The 6,886-nt window shown below is 57.2% G+C and overlaps 1 long non-coding RNA gene across 1 annotated transcript; it reads left to right on the top strand.

Annotated features, from left to right (window-relative positions):
- Window positions 1–1,065: 1,065 nt before the first annotated feature.
- LOC115610624 lies at window positions 1,066–2,877 on the top strand. The gene is made up of 2 exons (XR_003992291.1): window positions 1,066–1,162; window positions 2,336–2,877. It is a non-coding gene; the product is annotated as an uncharacterized LOC115610624 (long non-coding RNA).
- Window positions 2,878–6,886: the final 4,009 nt, after the last annotated feature.

Genomic DNA, 6,886 nt, shown 5'->3' on the forward strand with positions numbered 1-6,886 from the left:
ATGGGGGGACATGGAGGGATATGGGGACAAGGAGGGATATGGGGACATGGGGGGATATGGGGACAAGGAGGGATATGGGGGAACATGGGGAGATATGGGGACATGGGGGTATATGCGGGGTTATGGGGGGTCATTGGGGGACATGGGGGGATATGGGGGGATATGGGTACAAGGAGGGATATGGGGACATGGGGGGAGATGGGGGGACATTGGGAGATATGGGGGGATATGGGGACGAGGAGGGATATGGGGACATGGGGGGATAGGGGGACATGGGGGATATGGGGGGATATGGGGACGAGGAGGGATATGGGGACATGGGGGGACATGGGGACATGAGGGATGTAGCCAGATATGGGGACAGGAGGAACATGGGGATATGGGGACATGAGGGATATGGGGGAACAAGGGGGGATATGGGGGAACATGGGGAAATGGGGAGATATGGGGACATGGAGAATATGGGGACATGGGGAATATGGGGACATGGGGGATATGGGGCATATAGGGGACATGGGGACATGGGGGATATGGGGACATGGGAGATATGGGGGGACGGGGGGACATGGGGGATATGAGGACAAGGGGGTATATGGGGGACATGGGGGGACATGGGGACAGGGGGGACATGGGGAACATAGGGATATGGGGACATGGGGGGACATGGGGGATATGGGGGAATATGGGCACAGGGGGGACATGGGCACAGGGGAACATGGGGACAAGGGGGGACATGAGGGACATGGGGGGACAAGGGGATGGGGTGGCCCTTGGGAGGTGGCAGGGAAGGTGCAATAGGGCAGGAGATGAGTGTGGGGTCAGGGAGAGGGTTTGGGGGCAGGAGGTGACACTGGGGACATGAGGTGGCATTGCGGATGGGGGCTGTGGGGACAGGAGGTGGCACTGGAGACCTGGAATGGGGCACATGAGGTGTCACTGGGGGCCAGAGGTGGCATTTGGGACAGGGATGGGGGTGGCGGTGGGTGCAATGGGGACAGGGCATGGCAATGGGGACAAGGCAGATGATGGGGGATGCTGGCAGTGGGGCTCAGAGGGGTGTTGTAGAGGGGGGACAGGAGGCGGCACCATGGGGACATGTGAACAGGCGCTGTCCTGCTGCGGTCATCTCCATCAGCATCTGCACCCAGGCTGTTGCACGGGGGTAAGAGGGACCAGAGGGAAAAGAACCCATCCCTATCCCCATCCATGTCCTCATCCCTATCCCCATCCCTGTCCCCATCTGTATCTGTGTCCCCATCCCTATCCCCATCCATGTCCCCATCCCTATCCCCATCTGTATCCTCATCTCTATTTCCATCTCTGTCCCCATCCTTATCGCCATCCCTGTCCCCACCCCTACCACCATCCATGTCCCTATCCCTATCCCCATCCCTGTCCCCATCCGTGTCCTCATCCCTATCCCCATCCCTGTCCCCATCCGTGTCCTCATCCCTATCCTCATCCCTGTCCCCATCCCTATCCCCATCCTTGTCCTCATCCCTATCCCCATCTGTATCCTCATCCCTATCCCCATCCCTGTTCCCATCCCTATCCCCATCCTTGTCCTCATCCCTATCCCCATCTGTATCCTCATCCCTATCCCCATCCTTGTCCCCACCCTACCACCATCCATGTCCCCATCCCTGTCCCCATCCTTGTCCCCATCCCTATCCCCATCTGTATCCTCATCTGTATCTCCATCCCTGCCCCCATCCCTACCCCCATCTGTATCCTCATCCCTATCTCCATCCCTGTCCCCATCCATATCCGTGTCCTCATCCCTATCCCCATCCTTGTCCTCATCCCCTGGGTCTTGACATCACCTGGGAGAGGAACAACACCCCGGGGTGTCACCCACCCGGCATCACCTCGCTGGGACCAGCTGTCACGTGGGCAGGCAGGAGGAGAGAGTCCATCCTGCGCCTCCATAGCCGGGATCTGCATCCCAATGGAGCAGGAGCCCGGTGGTGCTGGCACTGCCCATCCGCACGTGGCTCTGAGCCCCCCAGCCCCGGAGCTGCTGTGAGGGCTGGAGCAGCTCTGCTCTGGAGCCAGGCTGAGAGAGCTGGGCTGGGGCAGCCTGGAGAAGAGAAGGCTCCTCAAGGGGACACCTTAGAGCAGCTCCAGTGCCTAAAGGGGCTCCAGGGAACCTGGAGAGGGGCTTTGGACAAGGGATGTAGGGACAGGCCAAGGGGAATGGCTTTAACCTGCCCAAGGGGAGACTGAGATGAGCTCTTGGGCAGAAGCTCTTCCTTCCATCGGCTGCATCTCCCCATGCCGAGCACTGGAGTGTGGGAAGAGCAGAACCTGCTCTCCGAGTGCATTTGCTTCCCAGATTCACGCTGTCAGCTCCGGCGGCCGTTCCCGCGGGCTCTGGCTCCGCAGGCTCCCCGCTGACACCAGCTCCAGCGTGCTGGGGCAGATCCCACCCTCTGAAGTGGGGATTCCCAGAGCGGGAATGAGGCTTCACCCGGTGCAAACACGCAGCAAACCAGCCCCGTCACATCGCTCAGGCATCCCGAGGTCAGCGCCAGCGCCGGCTTCAAAGGTGCTGCACGTCCTCCCACGGCACCTCCACCGGGAATTCTGCTTCCTCGGCTGCGTGGGGAGAGGAGGTGGCAGCTGGGATTAGGTCGTGGTCCTGCAGATCACAGGGATGCTCATGTCTGAGCCCCGTGAGGAGCCTGGAGAGAGGGGATGCAGGAAAGCGGTGCTGTTCCTGCTGCAAGGAGGAGCTTCCCATCATCAAAGTCCATCTAATTCCACCAGGATGTGGCTGTGGCCATGGCCCAGCCGGTGCATGAGGCTGAGGGATGGAAACACCATGGATGAACCCTATCTGCAGGTTTCTCATTAAAGGCTCATGGCTAATTACAACCCTGGCTGCTCTTCTAGGCTCTCCCACCATCGCATCCGGCCTTGCCAGGCTTTACCTGCCCGGCTGGGAAAGGGGCTGGAAAATCAGACTTTCCTTGGACATTAATCATAGAATCCCAGCCTGGTTTGTGTTGGAAGGGAGCTTAAAGCTCCTCCAGCTCCAACCCCCTGCCACGGGCAGGGACACCTTCCACTAGAGGAGGTTGCTCCAAGCCTCATCCAACCTGGAAGAGAGTCATAAAACTCCAAACCATCCCCATGGACAGGGACCTTCTGCCCCTGGCCATCAGCTGCCTGCAAGGTGGCCACTGGGGCTCCCAGTGCTCTGCTGCTGGTCATGGCAAACAGCTCCCTATGGTTTAATGTGTTCCTGCCTCAGTTTCCCCTTTGGGAAGTGCTGCTGCCTCCGTGGGGACGTGGCTGAGAAAGTCCCGTTTGTGGAAGGGGAAGGTTGGGATGAGCAGTGTCCTGCCTGTGGGCTGGTGGAGTGAGGCTTGTGGGATGGGGACACCCAAAACCGGCTCATCTGGGGGAGTGGGGACGTGTCTCCGAGCTCTGATTCACCGCCCTGGCTGCGGAGGAGACCACGCTGGTCACTTTCTCCCTGCTCTCCTGCTACTAATAATACCCCACTTGATGTATGAGAAGATCCAGTTCTTCCCTACTCAATGAGCAAACGCATTTGAGATCCAGCATGGCTGCATGCCCAAACCTCACGACAGATGGCATGATAAGGGAGGGTGGATTTATCTCATTGGGAAGGTGGAAGATGTCTCCTTTCTCTTCTCATTCCTCTCCAGGATCATGGAATCATGGAGTGATTTGGGTTGGAAGAGACCTTAAAGCTCATCTAGTTCCAGCCTCCTGCAGGAGGACTCTTGTTTGACTTTCTCATCACCAAGAGGGACCCTGTGGCTGGTTGCTTCAGGCTTTTTCCTGAGCCATGTCATTGAGTCAGGTCTATGCAGCCAAAATCTCAGCCCTCAACCCATCTGCCAGCAGCAGAACATGTGGTGTGGGCTCAACTGTGCCGGCAGAAAAGGGCTTTGGTCATCTTAGCATGTGTCAGTAGCATAGAGGACATAAAACCAGCCTACCTGGACCATCTATCCCCATATCTTGTCTCTGCTGGTCAAGAGGACCTTCAACCTCACCATCCACAACACTCCCACACAACATACCAGTGCTGTGGATGGGAGTCTTGGTGGGCAGAGGAAAAGATGGGCTCCTTCAGGCGATCCCCTTCTCTCGGTCCCAGCACACATGGTATATTGCTGTCTGGTCCTGGCCACCTTCACAACCCAAGTGTCCTCCTCCAGCTCCTTCTCTGGGTACAATCCCCCTCTCCCTGCCCCTTTTTCCCTTCTTCAGCCACCATGACTCTTTGGTCTCCCCATTCCTTGCTTCCCCTTCTCCCTTCTTTCACTCAAGGTCTGTCATGGCTGATCCAAGAGGATGCATGGCCAGCAAAGGACACTTGTTGGTGAACACCAGACACATGCAGAGCGTGCCCATCGCATCTCTGCCTCCCAAGCGGGATGTAAGGAACTTCCCACCCTGCATCCCTGCTGCCGTGGCGTTGTTGAGCCCATAACACCGGCGTTGCTCCACTCTTGAGGTGCAGGATTGCTCTCTCAGGCCTCTTCTCCACCCCTTCCATGGTGTCAGCAGCATTTGCCCCTTGCCAGACTGCTGTGGAGCGGGGTGGAGCAGGGCAGGTTCTTCCTCTTCCTTGTAGTAGGGCGAGATCTGTCTCAGGAACGGCGTTGTGAGTCAAGGAACAACACTGCTTCTGCAGGGCTTGCCCAGGGGGGACCCACCTCCTTGTGATCCACCTCCTCGGTCCTTACACCCACCCAGGGTGATCTTGCTCTGAGCATCACGCCCAGCTGAGCGAGCGGAGCAGGTATTGCTTGTGGTGGCAACCAAAACCCTGCAGCTCTCCCTCTGTGTCAATGTGCCGCGGGTGCAGGGTCCTGCCAGGCCATACAGGAAAGGGGAATTTGACAGAATCCCAGCCTGGTTTGTGTTGGAAGAGACCTTAAAGCTCCTCCAGCTCCAACCCCCTGCCACGGGCAGGGACACCTTCCACTAGAGCAGGTTGCTCCAAGCCCCTGTGTCCAACCTGGCCTTGAACACTGCCAGGGATGGGGCAGCCACAGCTTCTCTGGGAAAAGTCTGTGCCAGCGCCTCAGCACCCTCACAGGGAAGAGCTTCTGCCTCAGAGCTCATCTCAGTCTCCCCTCTGGCAGGTTAAAGCCATTCCCCTTGTCCTGTCCCTCTATCCCTTGTCCAAAGCCCCTCTCCAGGTTTCCTGCAGCCCCTTTAGGCACTGGAGCTGCTCTAAGGTGTCCCCTTCAGGAGCCTTCTCTTCTCCAGGCTGCCCCAGCCCAGCTCTCTCAGCCTGGCTCCAGAGCAGAGCTGCTCCAGCCCTCACAGCACCACCTCAGCTGTAGGGCTCAGAGCCACAGGCAGGGTCTGATCCTGCTTTGAGCGTCCAGCGCCTGGATGTTTGGGGTCTCCAGCACAGTCTGGAGCTGGGCTCAGTGCAGATGAAGAGCCCATTGCCACGGGTGTTTTCCTACTACTTAGGACAGGAAAACTTTCCAAGTGCTGCCTTTTGGCGCAGGGACTTTTGTTTGCTGGTGGATGCAGGTGGTTTCCTGAGAAGCACTCTGGAATTCCCGTCAGGCAGCCAGACCCTCCCTCACCCCATTAACTCCACTGGCCTCTGCCTCCTGCTCCAGGAAAAAGACCTTTATCCATTCTTATTGCCCTCATCCTGTGCGAGCCCTGGCACCAGCACAAGGAGGGAGAGGCAGGGAAGAGCAGAGGATGGGTGGCAAATGGAGAAGTGGATGTAGCCCCATCAGATTTGCAGAGAGGAGAGGCCAGGACTGCTCCTCAGCCTCGACGGTGTTTGAGCTGCAGAGGAATAAGGAGGAAGAAGGACAAAGGAGGCTTGTCTTTGGAAAGCAAACAAAATAAGCCTATAAATAGTAGATGAGAAAGTTCCCTAAGCAGAGGTCAGACCGGTTTGTCTGAGACAGCGAGTGCATCTGCACGGTGAGTAATGCATGGAAAATGCCAGGATGGAGCAACCTGCTCCAGTGGAAGGTGTCCCTGCCCGTGGCAGGGGGTTGGAACTGGAGGAGCTTTAAGGTTTCTTCTAACCCAAACCAGTCTGGGATGCTATTAAATGTGATGCCCCATTGCATCCCTGCTTCCAGGGCCACCACAGCCTTGTGCCGTGTCCTGGTTGGGGATGGGGCCAACAGGGTCCAAGCTGAGAACTGCCACACTCATTGCCTACAGGGATCAAACCAGAGCAGAGAGCTGAAGGAGGAGAACCAAATTTCCCTTATCCCTTAGGAGTGCACCAAGCACATCATCCCACCCATAGAATCCCATCATGGTTTGTGTTGGAAGGGACCTTAAAGCTCATCCAGCTCTAACCCCCCGCCACGGGCAGGGACACCTTCCACTAAAGCAGGTTGCTCCAAGCCCCGTCCAACCCGGCCTGAATACTTCCAGGGATAGAAGACAGGCAGAGAGCGAAACCATCTGGATCCGTGGTTGCAACCTCCATTTGTCCAACAAAACCCACCCAAACCGGACGACAGGAGCAAGAGACACGCACACAAGGTGGGACGAGAGCTCCTCCTGGCTCAGAGCCACGTTCTGTCTCTGCTGTTATCTGTCTGCTGGCCGGGCCCAAGGGGAGTTGCTCAGTGGAATGCAGGGCGAGGGCCAAGCCTGGGTAATGCTTTCCACATTATATTCCCTGAGTTTCCGGCAATTTGCTGCTTCAGGACTTCCTGAGCCAGAGGTTGTATCCGTATCTTTGTGTTTAACAGCACTTGGTGCACTTGTGGGGATGGGGTGGTCATATGCGTGGTGTTTCCTTGGGAAAAAGGGGTCAAAAGTAAGAGCCAGCGTTAGAGGAGGCACCTCTGCAGCCGTGGTTCTGTTTTAATGTGATTTAACTGGAGTAAAGCTGTGTACACAT

The sequence above is a fragment of the Strigops habroptila genome, chromosome 7 (assembly GCF_004027225.2).
Source record: "Strigops habroptila isolate Jane chromosome 7, bStrHab1.2.pri, whole genome shotgun sequence".
Classification (NCBI taxonomy): domain Eukaryota; kingdom Metazoa; phylum Chordata; class Aves; order Psittaciformes; family Psittacidae; genus Strigops; species Strigops habroptila.